Source organism: Molossus molossus, unplaced genomic scaffold, assembly GCF_014108415.1.
Source record: "Molossus molossus isolate mMolMol1 unplaced genomic scaffold, mMolMol1.p scaffold_m16_p_34, whole genome shotgun sequence".
NCBI classification, from domain to species: Eukaryota; Metazoa; Chordata; class Mammalia; order Chiroptera; family Molossidae; genus Molossus; species Molossus molossus.
This window is the reverse complement of record NW_023425371.1, coordinates 64,514-87,488: the sequence shown is the minus strand read 5'-3', so window position 1 is coordinate 87,488 and position 22,975 is coordinate 64,514.

Sequence of the window (22,975 nt, the reverse complement as noted above, 5' to 3'; positions counted from 1 at the left end):
ACCCTCTTCTCTCCCACATTCTTTAGGACTTAGTTCCAGTAACTCATCTTGATTTCAGTCATTCCCTCCATGCCAGCCTTGGGCAGTGAAAGTGTTTGGGTGCTGTGGCCGAGACTGCTACTTGCCTGCCAATCATCCAGGATGCTCCAGTTCCACTCAAGCAGCGACGGGATCAGATGAAAGATTAAACTCCCAGCCTCCCTTGCCGCTATGGACTGCCAGAGGGAGGTGGGCAGAAGTCGGCTGGGAGTTCTCGGCAAGCTTCTTAAGAGAAACACTACTGGCTTGTGCCCTTTTTGGGATTAATCTCCATCTACTTTCTGGCTGAAGTACATGTGATACCAGCCCACTTGGCATAATACTCCTGGTGACATTGTGGGGTCACTGTAACCCAGCTCTTGACGGCCCTCGCCAGACCTCTGTTGTTGGGAAAGAAGTGACGTCATCCTGGTCTCTCTCGGTAGCAGCTGCCACATTTCCTGATAAAGCCACCTGCACATCACCAAAAAACCCCAGTCGTTCTGGATTTCTACTCCCCATTTCCAAATTGATTTAAAAAAAAGAGTAGTCTGTGTTCCCTGCCTCTGCTCCATCATTGCCTTTCAGTAACTTTGTGGGTCAGAATTTTGGGCTTCCATTTCCAGTGTGTGAAGAACTAGTACTCTCAACAACCACCTGATGATAACTCAAGATGTTAGATACAACTTGTTTTTACTGTTCTTAAATGTGTCACTGAGCTGGCAAGAAAGGAAAGCATTCTCAAGGCCCGAAACAGTGGGAGCAGAACTCCAGAAAGAGAAGTGGACACTCGGGGCACATGCCCAATCTTGGTGATGCTGAGCTGGTAGAGTGGACTTGAGGGTACGGGTGGCAGGAGACAAGCCTGGGGAGCACTGGAGTTGAGGCATCTTAGTGGGAGATGGAATCCCGAACGCCACCTTCAGCGTCGGGGGGGCTGGCTCTGGTTGGAAAGGGAGAGAATGCAGTTGTCCCTACGAAGGGAAGACCCCCTCATGTGGGTTTGCAGTTTGAATTCTCATGGGACATGTGGTCTAAAAAGTTCTCAATCCAAGTTCTCAGGGGGTTCCCTTGAGCTCACGGTCGAAGCAGCTGCATATCCACACGAGAAGAACACACTTTCGATTTGGTCCTCCAACGCTCTCCACTCAGAGTCATACATCACAAACCCACAGGGTCACCGAATGCCTCCAAAGAGGCCTAAGGGAAGGCCCGCGGAAAACAAATACTACTGTCAGATCAGCGGGGACTAGGGCTAGTGCAATTTCCAGATATAAAATGTAAAGTAAATAACGTTTGATATGTTCAAATAAATAAAAGAATAAAGAACAAAGAGTTCCTTGTACAAAAACAAATCCCTTAGAAAAATAACCAATGGAAGAGAGAATGAACTGGAAGGTAGGACCAAATAATCACCCAGTATGGTGGGTAACACAGAGACAAACAAGTAGAAATAGAAAAGTTAAGAGATGGTAAAAGTCTGAGAAGGTCAAACATGTCTCTGAGTTTTATAAGGAGAGAATTGCAAATAGGCAATATTTTAAAAGATAAAGACAGATTTTCCAGAATTGGTCAAAGTTACCAACTCTCATTCCCAAAGCAATAGAAATCCCAAGTGAGTTAAATAAAACACATCACTCCTCTCTCTCTATGTATAGTGGAACCAGGATATCGGGGAGATTTGTGAGGCAGCCGGCGAGAAGAGTCGGATTACCTACAGCACAGTGTCAGGCTCACTGGCTGAACAGCACTGGAATTGTATCGTCAACCCACTAAGAAAAAACAAGAATTCACCAAGAAATGTCAGTGCCCAGTGAAGCTCTATTAGGAATGAGGGTGAAATAGACATTTCAGACAGGATGAGTACGTTTATTGCCAACAGACTAACTGAAGGAAATTTAGATGAACTTTGTGCAGAACCTCAATGATCTGATGAGAGGTCTGAGGTTTAAGAAACTATGGTGACCAAAAAAATATGGGTAAGTCTGAATGACCATTTACTTAACAAAACGATACAAATACTGTCTTATTTGTAACCTTAGAGCAACATAGAACTAAAAAAGAAACACAGGACAAAACAGCATAGAAGTTGAAGTGTGCTTAGTTGGAGTTCAAATGTTAGATCCTTAAAAAGTATTCAAATGGTTGGCAAAGATATGCATATACAAATTTTACTCAAGATAACAATAAAAGAAAGAGCATATAACTTCTAAAGTAGTGGGTGCAGGGGTGGGGAACCTCAGTTACTTCAAAAGGAGACTAGCAGGAAGAATAAAAAACAAAACAAAACCCCACAACGATAGGAATTTGTTAAAAGGATGCAGAAGCCAATGAAAGATCTCCTGACGGCTGAAACTGGAACCACTGAGCAGCCGAGTAGATACTGGATTATAACCCAAAGTATAAAGTCAATATCCATGAGCCCATACTGGTCAAAGAGTGAAAAGGTTATTAAGTGGGGGAGAAGAGACCATCTCCCATGCAGATTCATGCAGATACTCTGGGCTTAAGCTAGTTCACCCTTTATGCCTGGGTTGCACAAAGTGACTCCCTTCCGAAGTGTGTAACGTGGACGGGGGAGAGGGGAGTAGCCCTGCACAGTGCAGACGCCTGGCAAACAAAGCACGGTCTCAGCCAGGTGACAAGGTCAAATTACCAGCGACGAGTCATGTTCTTCGTATGGACCCCGGATAGGGTGTGATGAAAATGACACTTGACATCTTTTGTCTTCCTCGTGAACACCGGACAAATCCCATTCTACAAAAGAGCTTACCAGAAGTCCTCAAGACTGTCAAGGTTATCAAAAATGGAAAATCTGAAAAATTGTGACAGCCAAGAGGTGCTCAAGGAGATGTGACCGCTAAGATAATGTGTCTGGGTGGGACCCTGGAAAGAAACAAAACAGTAGATAAAAACAAAACAATTCTAAGTAAAGAATGCACTGTAGTTAATAATTATACTGATTCATTCGTTGTAACGAATGTGCCGTGCTAAAGCATGAAGTAATAGAGGACACTGAGTGTTGGGTATATGGCTACTCTCTGTACTATCATCTTACTTTTTCTGAAAATCTAAAATTATACTATAAAATAAAGTTTGCTTTGAAAATATGGGCCTAGCCAGTGTGGCATAGTGGTTGAGCATCACCCGTGCACCAAGAGGTCTCCAGTTTGATTCCCAGTCAGGGCACACGCCCAGGTTGTGGCCGGACACCCGGTGGGGGGCATGCAGGAGGTGGCCAATCAACGTCCTCTCTCGTTGGAGTTTCTCTCTCTTCCTCTCCTTTGCTCTCTCTCTAAAATCAATAAAGAAAAAAATATCATTGTTCATGAGTCACATCAAAAGGGAAATTGTAACTAATGCAAGAGAGGTGGCACTCTGTTCGTGATTGTTGTGCATCTATAGTTTGGATCTGCCCCAAAGGAGAGCTGGAGCCAAGGACTCAAGTACAGCGATGGACAGGCGATCCCAGGATGCAGGAATGAGGAGCTGAGGGAGCGAGGCAGGGAAGGGGAAAGGCCAATATAAGGGTAAGAACCTGAGGTCACAGCTGTAGGCAGTGGGAACTCAATCCCTTTGACCTCCAAGAAGCACAGAGTTGTCCGCGTACCTATGGGAGCCTGAGTTATTCATCTCCCAATCCTGGCCCTCACTGCGCACAGGCTGCTCCAGGGGGGTCACGACCCTGCCTTTCTGGGCTGCGCCTGCACAGACTGAGCAGACATCTGTGTCTGGGAGAAGGATCTGGGCAGACAGGCATGGTATGTCTTTTCGGTGGGGTGGCAGTGGTGTAAGGTGAGTCGGAATTGCATGAAAGTTAACTCTAGTTTATACATTTGAAAGAGCTTGCTTACACACATTCAAACATAGATTTTTACCATGTATCTCTCTTGTGCATACATAAAAAGAAAAATAAAAGTAAAATAAATTGGTTAAGGTATTCCTAAAATGGCCTTCTAGGAAGAGGCCAGCCCTGATGCCATAGTCTGCTAGACTTGATGCTGCACTTCCCGGATCCAACCAGAAGGTGGCAGGCAGTGACAACCTGATCACCCTCGCCATCATCATCTAGGGACCGCAAGATGTACCTTGGCCTTGGAGAGGTAGACTGGGGAAATGTGCTGGGAACTGATTGAATGAGGTTAACAATATCACACAGTGGATGAAGGTACACTAGTTATTTTAACTTGACTTTTCTAGCTTTTCACTTTGAAAGCAGATCATTAACTGTGAATCTGCTTATCCACGTTTAAAATGTTGAAAATACTAACTTGCTAAAAGGAAAAATGCTGCTACTGTTCCTTGTGTACCTATTAAAGCAATATAGTTTTGTTTTATTTTTTAATGAAAAGCCAATACTTCTCTTTTGTAAGTAACTTTCTCCGAGATGGTGATTAAAACATGCAAAGAAACATTTTACAGTTGAGGAAACTGAAGCTCAGAAAAGTTAAACTTGTCCAAAGTTACACAGCTGCTAAGTATTCAAACTGCTACCACAGGACAGGTACTTTCAAACTGCTACCACAGGACAGGTACTTTCAAACTGCTACCACAGGACAGGTACTTTGTTTCTGCCCAAATCTTTGAGGTTAAAACTTTCTGCACCAACTCTACCTGTGGGACTGACATCCACTCAGCATCCTTTGTTTCTCTCTGCCTTGTTGCTAAGGTGATCAGACACTCCGTGGAAACACCCCTGTTTTGCACATCTGCAGGTAAGTCTCATAAAAAGACACTTTCTCTCTAGGAAAGGGCAAGTTCATTCCGCACCTTCAGTCCAGCCTCGTGATGACTCCTGGTCCCGCCTGATTTTCTGCAGGCCCCCGGCCGCAGCTCCCTGACTCCGCGGCAGCCACTCATGCAGCCAGAAATTGCTTCTTGAGCTGAAGCCCCTGCTTAGCTGTCACTTTTTTTTGGGCACATGTGAGTTTCCCCACATTCTTGAGGGCTTACTCAGCAGGCCTGCTGTCTCCAGAAGAGGGCACTGCGTGACAGATGCCGTCAAGGGCCCTCAGGAGCTCTTAGGTATTGGATTTCTTTGCTTCTGTCACCATTTATACGTACCCAGTAGCAAATCCTTACCAATTAAAGTTAATGCCATTTTTTAATGTATTATAATATCCGATCATATGAGCATTTGAAAACTTAGTCAATTTATTATTAGTGGACATTAAAGCCATTATAATTTTATTTTTTTAATTTTTGTTACAGATGTTTCACCTTTTTCCCCCATTGACACCCTCCTCCCAAACCCGCCTCCCCTTCCCCCCAGCACTGTTGTCTGTGGTTTATCTCTTTCCTCCCCCGGCGCCCTCCTCTGAGGTTTGTCTGTCTGTACCCTACTTCTATGTCTCTGGGTCTATGTTGTTCATCAGCTTGTTTTGTTCATTATATTCCACAAATAAGTGAGATCATGTGATACTTGTCTTTCTCTGACTGGCTTGTTCTGCTTAGGATCATACTCTCCAGTTCCTTCCATGTCGTCTCAAAGGATAAGAGATCTTTCTTTCTTGCAGTTTGTCCCCGGCCCCGGTTGGGGTTGTGCGGGAGGCGGCCACTTGATGTGTCCCTTTCACATCGACGTTTCTTTCTCCCCTTCCCACCCTATCTGAACAAAAATGGAAAAATGTCCTTGGGTGAGGATAAAAACAAACAAACAAAAAACTAGAAGCCCTGAATAAAAAGGCTTAGCTTCCTACCCACTTATTGTTCTGTCTGCCTAAGAGAAGAGACAAACATATAACTTAAAAATAACTGCCAACGCAGGGCCCCCAACATCGCTGATTCTTCCCTCTCTCTGCCTCCATGCCTCCCCTCCCCCATCTTTCTTTTCCGGCCTCCCTTGCTTCCTTTCTTTCCTTGGATTATGTGCTTTTTGGGTTCCGGGTAAGAACTGGGAAAGGCACAAACACAAGTGAAGACTGGAAAAGTGGGGGGAGAACTTCATCTGCTTGACATACGCCGTAGCATGTTACAAGGTCAGGGGAGGCGGACCCTCTGTGAGTCAGAATTCATTTGGAAAAGACCCCGCCTCCATTCGTTGTTTACAGATAAGCACAAAAACGTACCCACTAACACTGCAAGCTCCTTCTCTGAAGACCTCTCACTGCCTAGAGCATGCTGGGCAGAAGGGGAGCTGCAGAACCTGCGGAGGCAAAGTTGCAAGACAGTAAACAAGACCCCTGGGAGGGAGTTCTCACGGTCAGAGAACTTTCCTTCTGCTTCATGCCCTGCTCCTGCCTGGTGCTGTTTCCTCTCTCAGACTCATTCAGCACAATGGAAAATGCGCCTAGAACCCAGTGCCCTTCACCTCCCCCTCTCTGAATGTGGTTGCATGCCTCTAGGAGCTGTACCTTATTCTAAAAGAATTCACATTTTAGAATCCTGGAGGAGAACAGGAATGGCCCAGCTGCTACCCAGCCCAGCTCGTGGCCCACTGTGGCTCAGGTCCCCCTTGCCCTGCAGTGATGTCGTCTATGTAACACAGAGGATGCGTCCACTCAGAGGGCTGAGGAACACTCTGAGGTGACCCATTCGACTGTTATGCAAGAGACTTCAGATAGAGAGAATCAGCGCACAGAACAGCACTTACTCCATGTGGAGGAGAGTTGGTTGTCTTAGGAAGTGATCAGTGTGTCACACCATGAGAACATAGAAGCCTCATGGGCTTTATGCTGAGACTTTACTGACCAGGGCACCAAATATAAAGAACTGTTTTTTAGGATGGGTATTTCTTAACATCCTAAGAAAAATATAAAAGAGCAGAAAAAAAGGAGATTATGCAATGAGGATTATGTATTGGTGGAACTACCAAGGAGAAGAAAGCTATAATACAGTACTCCAAATAAGAACGCCAGAAGATGCAATTTAAGATTTTTTGACCTATAAAATCTTATTAACCAATGTCACCCCAATAAAATTAATTTAAAAAGAAAAAACAAACAAGATTTTTCCACAGTTGTATTGACACACTTACCTCAAGAGTTCTTGGGTTACGTGAGGCCCAGTTCATAATTGCAAGTATCAGGGCCTAGCAATTCATCTGAAATGAGCAAATCTGTCATGATGCCAAAGCCTCAGCACCCGCAAAAACAGGATGCTGGTGACAATGATGGTGATGTTGATGACGACTGCTGATATTATTACATCAACAATAAAACATCGCAAACTGTTCTAAGTTTAGCTCATTAATCCTGGCAATAGCCACTTGATTGGGAGCCTTTTGAAACAAGCAAACGGAGGAACAGGGGGGATAAACAATTCGTGTGGCTCCGTGAGCTGCCCCAGCTCAGCAGCGCGTGATGATAGAGGAAGCAGTTTGCTCCCTGAAAGTTGGTCCTGGGGGAAATGTGGAGACACCCCAGATTTCAGGGTATCGTCCTCAGCCTGACATATCAACAATATGCTTTGCTGAGTTAACCCAGAGGAAATCAAGCCCTAGGGATGGATTTGTACTAACCAAAATAATTTCAGATTAAATTATAAACCCGAATGCCAGTTGATCAATTTAGAGGTTCCTAACTTCCATTGGCTCGTGGCTTAGATGGTTTTCCATGGTTGCCCCTAAGCCAAAAGAAATACCCACGTCTCCTCTATTAAGTAGTTAGGGTCAAACAATGTAATAAGCAGTTGTGTCTCCAAAACGTTTAGCTGTTTGAAAAACTATAGAAAATTGGAAGAAAAATATATGCTTCCTTGACCACCTATCAATGTGATGAGTGTCTGGGGGGCTCTGACCCCCACCCAGCTGCTTGTCCAGACGCTGCCGCTCCCCTTTCCTGCTCCATGTTGGCTTTGGAGCTGCACCTGCTTTTGTCACAGCGACTGCTGAACCCCACTTGGAAAGATACGACATCATCAAAAGAAATGTAATAAAGTTAGTGTTGACTGTGAACTCCTCAGAGGCAGTAGCTCCTGTGGTGTTTGATCAATGTGCAGTACGGCTGTGTTCCCCTTGAAAATTGAGGATATCCCGCTCCCATAAACTTCCTGCAGGGAACGGGGGCAGCTCAGCATACAGTTTGGGAAATGCATTAATTTACAAGGAACTATAACTGCCAAATGCACTGGACTTGTCACATTTTTCCCCCAGTTGCACTGGGAAATCAAATCAAAGTCAGAAAGTCGTTGGGAACCAACAGATCTACTCTGACTTTGATTTAGTTACTCAGCTGTGGCTTTGTCCAGTCTAGTATAGTTTGCTTGTGTGTGTGTGTGTGTGTGTGTGTGTGTGTATCACACTCTCTCATTTGGATCTCTCAGATCCCAGGATAGAACAAAAAGTTGCACGGTTGTTATTCTTTTGTATAACATTTGCTAAAAGGCAAAAGATTTATTTATTTAACTTTTTACAAAATATATATGTATTTTAAATACAGAAGAAATAATGTTATAGACCTCACCAGGCTGTTATAACGGTTCATATTATAATTATAACACAAATTAATGTCTGTGTCTTCCTTAGGACAGGGCCTCGCACATCGTAAGTACCAGGCAGGTGTTTATTAGGTGAATTCATACATCAGACCTGGAGTTTCCGGTGCCAGTACTGCCCAACAACCCATCACAGACAAGTGGCATAAACAACCACCCTTTATTTATTTTCAAAATATGTTTTTATTGATTAATTCTTTAGAGAGAGAGGAAGGGAGAGAGACATCAATGTGAGAGAGATACATCGATCAGCTGCCTCCTGCACGCCCCCTACTGGGCCTCAACCCTGGCATGTGCCCTGACTGGGAATTGAACCGGAACCTCTCAGTCCAAGGGACGATGCTCCATCCACTGAGTCACACTGGCCGGGCACAGCCACCCTTTTATTATGCTCATACGTTTTGTGGATCGAGACCCAGTGGGCATGACTTGCCTTTGCTCCACAATATTGGGGGCCTTGGTGAGGAAGACTCGAAATGCTGGGAGGGACTCAGGTGGCTGGGGATCCTTCACTCACATGTCTGGGGCCAGGCAGGAGCGGCTGGAAAGCTGGGCCCGGCTGGGACCATCGGCCAGAGTGCTGTTCATGCCTTGGTCACAGCCCTGGCTCAGCACACCCTGGTAGCTGGGTTCTGAGAGTGAGTGTTTCCGGAGCACACGAGAAAGCCAGGAGCTGAGCCCCAGACAGCACAGCAAGTCACTCCCACTACCCTGTCCTGGTGGACACTACACCCGCAGGTGGAGATTCAAGGGGAGGTGACGCAGACTCCACCTCTCTGTGTATTTGAAGGGACAGAAGAGCCCCAACAGCCCGTGTGCTTTGGGAGACCGTGTGCGCTGCCTGAGCGGCCAGAACCTGCCCCAGGTTCTTCCAGAGGAGCAGAGCCCTGGGTTGACTCTGGTCACCCCCGCCAGGTGGGCCTCGCTGACAGGACTCTAAGAACCGGGGCCACATCCCACAGTCCTGTGGTGCAGGGCTTTGAAGTGACTGGCAAGGCCACAGCCAGGATCTGACCCTGGTTCTCCATCTCCTGCCTTCCAGCACCAGGGCTGATGCGTCCTGTTTCCTGAGCTCGGTGCTGAGCTGCCGTCCTTAGCCCACTGAGGTTGGTGTGCTCCAGGTCTTTAATTACAGGCTGTTATTTCATTTTAAAACCAGCGATACGATTAAGGCTACTGTCGTTTTAAAAGCCAGGCTCCTGGCCTGAAAACTTGTCAGCGAATCAGAGGACAAATGTTCCCATGATGTTGGTTAAAAATAGGAAAAGTGATAGAATGGGATGAATGTCATTAAGGTGTGGTTACATTTACTGTAAGTTCGAGCTTCGGGAAGAGTCGATTCTAGGGAGAGAAACTCTACAGAGCCTGTGACACGGGAAACCCAACGCCTCAGCCGATGGCTGCTTTTGTGTTTGAATCTTTATAGTGTACATTATGATGGATTGTTCTTGGTGCCCTTCCCACCAGGGCTATTTGAGAGGGCCGTGGCGCTCCAACGGAAGAGAGGAACCATACAGGTCACTCTGAATCTCAGAATGCAGCTTTTCCAGTGTTCTCGCAAGGCAGTGTTCCCATGTATCTGTTGATCTAGATAACTGTGTGTTTCTGTACGTCTGTAGATCTCCTGCCTTAGCAGGCCAGCGTAGTAGCTGGATTGGACATATTTGAAAGGCAGGGGTTAAGTTGTATGTGTGTAGCTTATGTTTTTCTAACTTTTAAAACAATACATTCTTACCATATAAAAATTTAAAAAATATACAAAGAAAATAAACTATCCTAAATCCAGCCATACACAGATAAAGTAGTGTTAATATTTTGATAAATATACTTTCAAATCACAATCTTTTTGAGGATTTAGAGATAGCTCTAACTTTTTATTACAGTTGTTAAATGTATTCTGGACTTATTTTTATGATAATACACATGTGTAATGGGAAACACATTCCAAAGGGTACACCGTCATTTATTTAATAATGACACTAGGTGTCATAATAAGCCAGGGAAAATTTGGCCTATAGCTAAAAGTTATTCTTTTACATCATTGAAAGACAAATGAGTTTGACTTTATATAGGTCTACCACACTTTAGTGACCATGTCACACATTCATCCTTATGCAGCTGACCAATCATTTTCTCAGTAAATATTCCTAGAAGTGGGGTTGCTGAGTAAAGGATGTACACATTTACTATGAGATTTCAATTACTAAATTGTTCCCTGGAAATGTACCAGTTTGCCCCCCACCGCCAACACCTTTGTCAGCATTAGTCAAGCAAATAATATCAATTAAGCCCTGGCCAATTTGGCTCTGAAGTTAGAGCGTCGGCCCACGGACCAAAGAGTCATGCGTTCGATTCCGGCCGAGGGCGTGTACCCGTTACGGTTCATCCCCGGCCCTGGTCAGGTCGCGGGAGGCAACCAGTCGATGTGCCTCTCTCACATTGATGTTTCTCTCTCTCTCTCCCTCCCTCCCACTCTATATAAAGATAAATGGGAAAAAATTAATCAAGCAAACCGTTTTATTTTATTTTTTATATAATTGGCCATTTATATGACTGAAAAATTACCTGTTCTTTATCTATTTTTTATTAAATATATTTCCTTTTTAAAATGTGTAATTCTTCTTTGTATATTAAGGGTACTAGCATTTTGTCATGTGTTTACTTGTACTTTTTCTCAGTTATCTTTGTTTTGAAGTTGTTTATTTTTGTTTTGTTTTATTTCATTTTTGTCACATAGAAGTGATACAATGTTAAATGTTTCCGTGTTCTCCTTTATAATATCTGGTTGCACTTTTTTAAAAAAGCCACCTATGTGTTTTCCTATGTTTTGGTATTTTTATTTTGTTTTATTCTATTATAATTGTGACATAAGAGACATAACTCTACTTTTGCCTCCCAAGTGGTTACCCAATTAGGGTTTATTGTTGGAGCCTTGTTTGGAGCGGTGGGGGAGCAAGAGGCTGGAGAACTCAGGGCCAAGGCAGGCTGGCTTCTCCCTGGGCCCCTGCCCAGCATCCTTCGCGCAGCGGAGAACAGGGAAGCCAGGGCGCTTTTAGGTGCGGACTTGCCCGGAGCGTTGGCCGAAGCAAGAAATACAACTGGAGTCCAAGTTTCCTCAAAGAGAATGACAAGCAGGATGGTGTTGAGGTAGCTCGTGTAGCAGTTTCCGCTGCCCTCAGAGGTCATGCTTCCCCACGCTGGTCCGGTGACCGGCAGCACTTGGTCCTCCCGTCTCCCCACCGGGGTGTGACGCAAGGCCCACCGAGTGCGGGGGGCAGCGTCGGTGCCCGCAGGATCGGCAATGACCGAGTCATCCGAGTGTCCCCTGCACGCACGTGGTCCCTGGCTCACGGCTGGCACTGAAAAGGCTTTTGCTGGAACATAAGGACATGCCCTTGGAGTCACGCTGATTTTGTTGGGTCCACAATGGAGATGAGTCACCACTAGGTGTCACACTGAGTCAGCCAAAAACAATGTGGACTCTTAGCTAAGAATGATGCTGGTACTGTGCTCATTTTCATGCATGCCTTCACCTTTCCAGCAAGCACGCGTTGGGGCTGCTGCATGGCGGGCACTGTGCTGGTGCCGGGAGTCCTGGTTGGGAAGAGGCCACAGAGGGAGCTGAGATGGGCAAAGCCCTCGAGGACACACGGGACGGCACCCGATCACACCTGGGGATCTGGAGTGACCTCTCAGAGAGGTGGTTTCCAAACTATAATTACAAAATCAAAAAGTATTTAAACAAAAAGAAAATGAGTCTTGAAGAATAAGGACAGGTGAGAAGCTCAGTTCATTATTTGTTCTCCTAGGGAATTCAGGGTGGAAGGTTCTCACTAACCACTGAGCTTTTCAACTTGCCAGGGAGCTGGGGCAGGGTTCGCTTCCAGTACCTCTTCTCCTGTCTGCATATCCGCTGCAGTTCAGACTGTAGATTTCCAGATTTCCATGCATCGCGGAGACCACATTGACGTTCACCTTGCTGGGCCCTGGCCGCTGTTAGGGAGCGGAGATTGGCTGGTCGGAGGGAGTGTGTGGCTGGGCCAGAATCCTGGTCACTGGCTGAGCCCAGGTGCCCTCCAGTGGGACTGACCCTGAGGCCTGGTCCTGCCACGGATGGGCACCACGATGGATGCAAACAAGTGGCTTAGTGACTTGAGGGCCTGGGCTCGGGCCTGAGCCCCAAAGCAGATACATTCACTCCTGAGGCCTGTGCCGAGGGTGGATCTCCAGCCTCCGGAGGCAGCTCCTCCCTGGGGGCCCTGGTGTCAGGATGCAGCACGAGCTATTGGGGAGGCCCAGCTGCCTCTCCTGGTGGAATCTGAGCTCTTTGGACAGGAGGAAGCCTGCCCTTAGTCCCTCCAGCAGAGCCTTTAGCCAGAGCCATGAGAGCCCCTGGCTAGACTGTTCCTGATGAGATGCTCGCCCGGGCTCTGTGAACCTTCCCAGTGACGGGACTCACCAAGACAGCCCGTTCAAGGCGATGCACGTGGTTCTCTATTAAAAATTGTGATAAAATATACATAACAAAATGTATCTTTTTTTAACCATTTTTTCAAGTGCCCAGTTCTGTGGGATTAAGCACATTTACATTGCTATGCAATCATCACCACCATCTATTTCCAGAACTTCTTTATATTCCTAAACTGAAACTCTGCCTGCTCATCAAATACTAGCCTCCATCCTCCCTCCTCCCAGCCCCTGGCAACCACTTTCTGTCTCTATGAACTTGGCTAGCCTGGGTTCCTCTTGTGCGTGGAGTCACACAGTGATTTGCTGTGACTGGCTTATCTCAGTCATTTTAATGTCTCAACGTTCATTCATCTGTAGCGTGTGTCAGAATTCCCTTCCTTTTAGAGGTTGAATAATATTCCACTGTCTGAAGAGACCACACTTTGTTGATTTGTTCATCTGTCGGTGGACATTTGCCATTTGCCTCTTGTGAATAATGCTGTTATGAACATGAGTACAGCTGCCTGAGTCCCTGTTTTTGATTCTTTGGGGTACATACCCAGACGTGGAATTGCTGGATCATAGACTAGTTCCATGTTCAATTTGGGGGGCAACCGCATACTATTATTTTCCACAGTGGCTGTCCTATTTCCCTCTCCCACCAACAGTGCACGGGAATGATCATTTCTTCACATCCTCGCCAACACTTGCAATTTCCAGTTGTCCACGTGGTTCCTTTAATTGAGCTGAGACCCAGTACCCGTCAGTGTCCCACCAGTGCTCCCAATTTCGAGCTCTGGACCTATGGCTAAGTCCTGTCTTCACTCCGCTAGATGCCGTTCATGTATTCCTGGAAAGTGCTCCTGGTGGTCTGTGTCCTCTGGAAGGTCCCTCAGAATTGGGGACAGATCGCCAGTGTAATCCAATCCCCATGAGCGAGGGAGAACCACAGCTTCCTTCGTCCCGGACACGTGACTTATGTTTTCTGCAGAACTGCACGTGTGTGGCCACAGCCCGGCACGTGCGGGCTCGGAGGAGCTGTTTCCGTGAAGACATCCAGCCTTGAAACAGCAGCCGCGGGACCAGGCTGCCCGCCTCCTGGTGCTGTCCGATGCCTTTCACCTCACGAAGTGATGTTTGACACAGACAGAGGTACGTGTGTGACAGATGTCACATTCATGTGAGTTATAAGGCGTAGCAATCAAATGAGTGCTCGTGAACTTGTCATCAGTATAAGAAGTAGAACATTTCCGATGTCTGAAACTACCCTGTGCCCCTCCCCAAGCCCATCCCCATCTCACCCCACAGGGAACCACTCCCCCATATTGTTTTGTTCATTATTTTGCTCATATAAAAGTAGCTTCACGCCCTGGCCAGTTTGGCTCAGTGGTTAGAACATCGGCCCACCGACTAGAGTCTCAGGTTTGATTCCCAGTCAAGGGCACATGCCTCTGTTGCAGGTTTGATCCCTGGCCCTGGTCCGGGTTGTGCGGGAGGCAACCAATCTATGTGTCTCTCTCACATTGATGTTTCTCTCTCTCTCTCTCTCCCCCTCACTCCTACTCTATCTAAAAAAAGATCAATGGAAAAATATCCTCAGGTGAGGATTAAAAAAATTAGCTTCACCACAGATGTATGTATAACTAAATAATATATCGTGCCATTTTACTTGATACAAGATTTATACGTATGCTGTCTTTTGCTAGTTCTTTCCCCAGTCAACTTAAAGTTTCTAGGATGTAGCCATGTGGCTGTGTGTGGCTCGAGTCGCTCGTTTTCCCCACAGTGTACTATCCCTCTGTGCCCTCTACCACGTTTGTTTGTTTATTCCATAGATGAGCCTCTGGGTCCCATCCAGCGTGGGGCCACTGGCAACGGGGCTGCAGCTAGGTGTCCACTCGTTCTTCTCAACTCCAAACCCACCTTCCTCTGTCCTGCTTTGTGATGCTGGAGCTGGACCCTGTGAACATTTTTCTTCTGTTAGATTTGTCACTGAAGGTGCTGGAAGGACACTGCAGAAGGAAAGGGCTCCTCTCCTGGTTCTGGGTGTTTGCCCTTCTGGGTCCACAGCGTGGCTGCTAGTGGTGTGTGGGACCCCCAGGAGGCTCCCTGCTCACCAGCCTTGGCTCTGGCGCAGAGCAGAGGTGGCCCCGAAAGCCGGTGCCTGCCCTGTCTCCAAGGCCTGAGTCCCAGCCCAGTTTGCTCCTCCTTGGAACTGTCCCTCAGCTCTGTGGTCTTCTTCAGAGCCCGTTTACCCCTTCTCAGCAGTGAACCCTTGCACTAGTCCATACACCTTCATGCTACATGTTCCCTGTTCACAGTCCGGGTGTGATTTCGGTCTCCGGTCTGCACCTCCAATGGATGCAATTCGTCTACAGGTCCTTTGCTGCCCCGAGGGTCACGCAGGGCTGACGGAGGTGGGCTGCAGCTGGAGGTGGCGGGTGCAGTGGTCCCAGCGACACAGTGTCAGATTGGCCGGCTCACTGGCTGTGTCACGGGCGGCTGGCCCCTCAGGCTGGCCTTCAGCTCCAGCTCTCAAAGGCACGTACTTACTGTTCCTTTCAACCTCAGTCATTACTAGAAAAACTCAATTATTCCTGTGATCACTTCTGAAGTTCCACCTTCATCCGATACCCTCACTGTAGCTAATATCCGAGACTCACACTCTGGGTTTTGCTCACTGGGCCCTGGTGTGGTTCACCATGACAGCTTGACTCCCGGAAGCATCAGCAAGGGTGGTCCAGCCTCGCTCAGGTTCCCTCTCACTTCCTGCCAAGGTGGGGCGAGGACAGGATTCCCAAACCAGCTCCCCTCAGGACGGCCAGGGAGACTAACATCCTCTTGTTTGCCTGGGATAACGGAGCACTGAGCTCACCAGCTGCTGTCGAAACCTTTCACCCAGAGTTTTGCTCCTAAGCAGCTGGACAGCTCACATGCAGCCCACCCCCTCCTAGTGTTCTCTCCGGTGCCCAGGCTCTGACGTCGGACAGACCTGAATCTGCGTCCCAGCTCTGCCACTTACCTCTGAACAAGGTGTGCTACCCGTGGAGCTCCACTTCCCCAGAGCAGGGGTAATGAGAGGATATACTTTCTTTCTTTTTTTTTTTTATCCTCACCCAAGGTCATTTTTGCATTTGTCTTCAGATAGAGTGGGAGGGAGAGAGGGGGAAAGAGGGAGAGAAACATCGAGTGGTTCCAACCCACATGACCCCAACCAGGGCAGGGACAAAGGGCAACCGAGGTACATGCCCATAGCGGGAAGCAAACCCGGGCCACAGGCCGACACTCTAACCACTGAGCAAACCGGCCAGGGCAAGAGGGTGCATTGTCTCGGTAACTGTGAGCACACAAGGCAAGGAACAGGAAGTGGGGGAGCCTGGTGCTCACCAGCTCCAGTTTGACTCCAGTGGGGAGGGGGTGTCGAGTGCCCAGTGTCCAGCACCAAGGGACAGAATTTGACCAGTTGGGAAATTCTGCCTGTAGGCATACCTCCACTAATGAGTTCCTTTCACGTGAGCATTTCCATTGGAAATCAGGAAGAAGAGCTTCTGCGCCCGGGCACATGCTCAGATTGGTTAAAAGTGGATGGTAAGGTCATCTTACTGTTCACTCTGCTTTTCCATATGTTTGTAATGTTTTCAATAGAATAAATACAGAGTTATCTGACTAAAACAAAAGTTCACCTAAAATTCGCCAGTCCTTTTCATTTCTTTTTCTTGGGTTAAATTCAATGAAACTTGAATTTAACGTGTCTGCTTTTTAAGAAGCTGTGTACCCAAGTGCCATTTTATGTAATTATTTCCAGAAATCTATTCTTCTGCATATGGGTTTGGGAGCCTCAAACTTTGGGGGTAATTTTAACTTTCTATTTTGAATTTTTCCATTTTTGAATAGTGTTTTGGAAATAAAATTAAATTTAGTAAGCACATAGAAATGAATAGAAATTAAAAAGCCTTCCTGGTGGAGGCCAAACGACCTGGGGCAGCAGAGCTTGGGGTACCCTGGGTCCAGGTCAGTGGGAGGAAGGGGATGGGGAGTTTCAGGGCAGGTGCGAGATGGACCGACCACGGGGCGCAGGAAGGGCGGGCACTGCCTCGCGAAGCCAAAGCTGGAGGATCTCCCGCGACATGTCCCTGGACTAGCTCAGAACCGCACCCCCAGCACTAAGCGGCGGACACCTACGGACGGAGCTGCCGTGCAAAGCAGCAGCCGCGAGAGGGCGCCAGCACCGGGGTGTTGCTCCTGCCTCCTAGGTGGGCGGGTTCTAATGCAGTCACTCACCTGGCTGAAGAGGGAGGCTTTGGGACCTGGGAGGCTTTTCATCCATCCTTTCTTGACAGTTCTCCATACACTGGGTCTTTTTCACATGCTTGCTTTTACCTCGTTAGTCCCCATGAACCTGAACTATTTACCAGTGCTGTCCTGCTCTTGTAGTGCCTTCAGCACCCACAGCACCTTCATGGCCAATGCCACACTGACACACCCCTGTGCCCTGTAAGTCACCGTTCTGCAGGGGGGTAATACAGTTCAGAGACATTAAGAATTCCATGGAGTTGTAGCCAAAGCAAATGTAGAGCGAGCACGGGTTACGTGACTTGACAAACAGGCAAAATTTTTTTCATGTTGCGTTTTATTCCTTAAGCCTTTTCTTCGCTCTGTTCCCTTTGCTTAGAATGTTCCTCTCCCACCGGCTCATGAAATTCTGCCTGTTCTAAGTTCACCTCCTTTATTCCAGTCTATTATCTCCCATCCCTCCCATTTAGAAATCTGACGGACCAGTTTGTGAATCTTTCTGCCCCGCTGTTAACTTTTCGGAGCTTCCGTCTGCCCTCATGGAGAACGGGAGTGCTGAGCCTCCTGGGAGGGTGATGCTCACGGGGCACCAGCTGCTGCCCTGCACAGGCAGCGCCAACCAGAACCTGCGGGGAAGCTCAGGGAGCAGCATGAGCTCACCCTGGACCCGTGCCGAGCAGGTGGAGAGAACTAACGGGCCAGAGTCCACACCAACCCCCGACTCTCATCTCCCTGCCACTCAGCACTGAAGTCCCTTCTCCAGGGTCTCCCCTGCCAGGCCATACACACGTGATGTGGGGCACTCCACCTTCCCCTCTGCCCTCCTGGAGCTGGGTAACATGGTCTCCTTCAGCAGGAGGTAGATGTCGAGCCCTAGGTGTTGTTTCTTATCCTGTCTCCTAAGTTCACAAATAAGCAGCCACCCTTGGAATCCTTATGGCTGAACTGGAAACAGGCCACAATAAGACCTGCTCAGGAGTCACGAGCCCCTCCCTCATGCCTTTGGAGCACAATGCGACTGGGTGCATGCGGGGCACCCAGCGGCATGAGCTGCACTCCTGTTGAAATGCTGACAGTTCTGCCAGCACCAGCTGCTGCCAACCCCCTTTACCCTGGCGACACCTCGGTGGTCATGGCTCCAATGGCAGACTGTGTGTCTCCTGACTGCCACAATGACCTGTGAGCCTTGTTCCTCTGCACGTGGAGGGAGCTGGTGGCCCATCTGTTTGTGCCACCTGCCCCCCAAGGAGGACCCAGGCTGAGGCGCACAAGGCTTAGAAGGCAGTACAGGCCCATGAGTTCTGGACAAAGGGTCTGGGGATGCTCCTCTCAGTCCTCAGAGGCTCCCAGGAGAGAGAAATGCTTGATGAGCTGGGAAAGGTGTCGAGGGCAGGATTCTGCCCACTCTCCTGGCATCTGGGAGGCGCTGAGCGGAGGGACCCCCTGCTTGCTGGGCCTGGCAGTAGGGGTGGGAGTCAGGGCTGCCCCACCGGCAAAGGGGTCTGTGGTGTGAATCCGGTGGTCATGAACCCCCAGGGTTTTCTGGAAATGCACGAACCCAAAGTGTCAATAGAAGGGTGGGCAATCAGAAGACACAAAGAAACTCCAAAGTCAAGTTTAGATGAGGGGTGGTGCATAATCTTTCCTCACATCTTATCTCCAGGTCGTTAAAGGTCACCCCCATGGTGACTGTCAGTCTGCTCCTGCCCTCCTGGCACAAGTTCCCGATCATGCTTCCTGGAACCTTCTGCGTAGGATGCTCTATTCCCGTCATCATGAAGAGCTTTTGTAACCAGACACAATCCAAAGACACGCGCTTCTCAATTCTTTACTCCCAATCACGGATTGTCTACGCAAGGGTGCTGAGCACTGGAGGGCAACAGAAACCCACATTGCATGCCTCACTGAGCACAGCACCAAGGTGTCCTGCAGGGTCCCGCGTATCTGCTCCTGCCTCATTGCAGAATGACGTTCATTGTTATTGCCGTCCCCAGAGCTGTTAGCCAACACATGCACACTGCTGGCTCCGTGCCAGGCACTGTCCTGGTTCCTGGGTGTTTACCAACATGCTGAATGCTCCACCACCTCCAGGAAGCAGCCCTTTAGTGAGGATTGCAACAGCTGCTTTAAGAAAAGAGACGCAGCCCTGGCCGGTTTGGTTCAGCGGTTAGAGCGTCGGCCTGCGGTCCTGAGAGACCTGGGTTCGGTTCCCGCTAAGGGCACGTACCTCGGTTGCAGTTTGTACCTCGCCCTGCTCGGTTGTGCGGGTGGCAGCCACTTGATGTGTCCCTTTCACATCGATGTTTCTCTCTCTCTCTCTGTTCCTCTCTCTCCCTCCCACTCTACCTGAACAAAAAATGGAAAAATGTCCTCGGGTGAGGATAAAAAAAAAGAAAAGAGACACAGCCCAGCTGATGTGACTCAGTGGTTGAGCATTAACCTATGCACCAGGAGGTAACCAATTCAATTCCCGGTCAGGACACATGCCTGTTTTGTGGGCCTGATCCCCAGTGGGGGGCATAAAGGAGGCTGCCAATTGATGTTCTCTCTCATCTATGTTTCTCTCTCTCTCTCTCTCTAAAATCAATAAAGAGAAAGAAAGAAAGAAGGAAGGAAGGAAGGAAGGAAGGAAGGAAGGAAGGAAGGAAGGAAGGAAAGAAGGAAGGAAGGAAGGAAGGAGATGCAAACACGCAGCAGCTCTGAGCAGATGGAAGTTCCTTCTCCTGCACGTGGCAGTCTGAGTTCCAAACTGGTGCGGCAGCATGGGCAGGCTGAGGGCGGCTCTGCCATTGCCCACGTGTGCCTTGCAAAGCTGCTCTGTTCACTGCTGCTCGAGCCACCAGAAACAGAGAGCAGGAGTGTGGAGGTAGACACCTGCTCTTCTAAGGCTGGAACTGGAAATAACACGGGCCATTTCTACTCGTTCCCTGGAAGAAGATGACATCACATGACCATGTTGCAAGGGAGGCTGGGAACCACGGAACAGCTGCCAGCACCTGCCAGGCCACAGTTCTACTTACAGGGAAGGGAGAACAGTTGGAGACGTCCACCACAGAGGGTGCCATCTTGCTGATGTTTTACGCATAGGAAACAGGCACAGAATGATTAGTATGCTCCTTCCAGAGCAGTGTGGCACTGGGATTTGTACCCGGGTCATCTGGCTTTAAGCTCATGCTTTCCATCACTAGGCTATATTGGATTTATAACACAATATTCATTTTAAAGGAGAACACAGATCACATTTGACCATCGACTTTATTCTTCTACCCAAAGCATCAAAGCCACTCACTGAGACTTCCGGTCAAGACGGTGGGTAGGTAAACTTGGTATCTGTCCTCCCACAACCACATCAAAGTTACAACTAAACTACAGAACAACCATCATTCAAAACCGCCTGACATCGCGCTGACTGGAAGTCCTACAACTACGGAATTAAAGCAGCAGCCACATCCAGACTGGTAGGAGGGGCGGAGGGGACGGGCTGGTCCCACACCCACGTGTGGCGGATAAAAATCAGGAGGACACCGTGGGAAAGTCCTTCCTGAGGACAGAGGGGTCCCTGTCCCACACCAGGTGCCCCACTCAGGGTTCCAGTGCCAGGAAGAGAGTCCCCATAACTTCTGGCTGGAAAAACCAGCGGGAACTGAGGCTCAGGGAGGCTGAGGCGGCTGGAGCCCCAGGCAGCTCCTCTTAAAGGGCCCGCGCACGGACTTATCAGACTCTCTCCCTCTAAGCTTGGAGGGGAGGCAGCTCGAGGGGCACCAGAGACATACAGGGAAGAACTGAGCTGTTTGGCACTGGAGCAAGGGCTGGAGAGGGGGCTTTCTCCGGGACAAATGTGCTGTCAGAGGCCTTTGTTCCTTTGGTGAGCCCTTCCCTGGGCGGCAGACAGCCACCGTATCTGGGATTCCAGCAACCTGGCTCACACTGGTAGCCCTGCCCTGGTGATTCCCTGAGGCCCTGCCCCACCCAACTTTTGGGCCCACCCAACCTGTTGCCAGTTGCTTAACCATAGGATTGGCCTGTCTTGGATCCTGCTTCAGGTTTTCCTAAATTCTTTCAAACAAGCAGTATCTGGTCTCAGATAGCTCCATACCTCTTGTTAAGTAATACACAGAAAAAAACACAGAGAGGCAGCCAAAATGAGGAGACAAAGAAACAGGTCCCAAATGAAAGAACAGAACAAAACTCAAGGAAAAGAACTAAGTGAAATGGAGATAAGCAACCCAACAGATGCTGAGTTCAAAATACTGCTTATAAGGATTCTCAGTGAACTTAGTGAGAACCTCAGTGAACTTAGTGAGGGCCTCAAGAGCATTAAAAAAGACCAGTCAGAAATGAAGGAGGCACAGTCAGAAATGAAGGAGGCACTAACTGAAATAAAGAATAATTTACACAGATTCAATAGTAGAGTAGGTAAAGCCAAGAAGCAAACCATTGATTTGGAATCTAAGGAAGCAAAAAACACCCCAATCAGAAGAGCAAAAAGAAAACAGAATCCAAAAAAATGAGGAGAGTGTAAGGAGCCTCTGGGACAACTTCAAGCGTGCCAACATTCACATCTTGGGGGTGCCAGAAGAAGAAGAGAGAGAACAAAGAGTTGAAAATCTATTTGAAACAATAATGGCAGAAAACTTTCCTAACTTGGTGAAGAAAACAGACATACAAGTCCAGGAAGCACAGAGAGTCCCAAACAAGATGAACCCCAAGAGGCCCACACCAAGACACATCATCATCAAAATGCAAAAGGTTCAAGACAAAGAGAGAATCTTAATAGCAGCAAGAGAAAAGCAGTTAGTCACTTACAAGGGAGTTCCCATAAGACTGTCAGCTGATTTCTCAAAAGAAACTTTGCAGGCCAGAAGAGAGTGGCAAGAAATATTTAGAGTGATGAAAAGCAAGAACCTACAACCAAGATTACTCTATCCTGCAAAGCTGTCATTTAGAATTGATGGCCATATAAAGAGTTTCCCAGACAAGAAAAAGTTAAAGGAGTTCATCACCACCAAACCATTATTATATGAAATGTTGAAGGGTCTTTTTGAAGAAAAAGATAAAATATATGAACAAACAAAATGGCAATGAATACATATCTACCGACAATGGAATCTATAAACAAAATGAACAGGTAGAACAGAAACATTCTCATAGATACAGAGAACATTTTGTTGGTTGCCCGATGGGAGGGGGGTTGGGGGAATGGGTGAAAAAGCTGAAGGGATTAAGAAGAACAAATTGGTTGCTAGACTGAAAAACCTCAAAGAGAAGGGGATTGGGGGGTGGGAAGAAATAAACCAAAAAACTTATATACATAACCAATGGACACAGACAACAGTGTGAGAAAAGGCGGGAGGGAGGTGGGAGTGGGGAGGAGGGGGTTAATGGGGGAAAAATGAGGAACATCTGTAATACATTCAACAATAAAGATAAATAAATAAATAAATAAATAGGAAACCACAGAGGTTAAAAAAAAAAGCCACTCACTGATCAGGAAAGTACCTTGAGCTACCTGACACTGGGTTGGATAACCACATGTCACACATACTTGAGTTTGGGGTGAGAGCCAGCATTCAGCTGTACTCAGCCCCGAGATGCTGGCAGGGAGTGGACAGGCAGGGGCCTCCGGCAAGCCTGGCAGGAGGGACCTGCCTCTCGGTGCTTTGTAGGGAGCACTGCCATGTTCTCCCTCAGCTCTGGAGAGTGATGCTCTTTCCTGCACCTTTAAGAGACTCGACTGCTGCAGCAGGAACTGTTGAGGGTACAAAGGAACTGACAGCAGCCC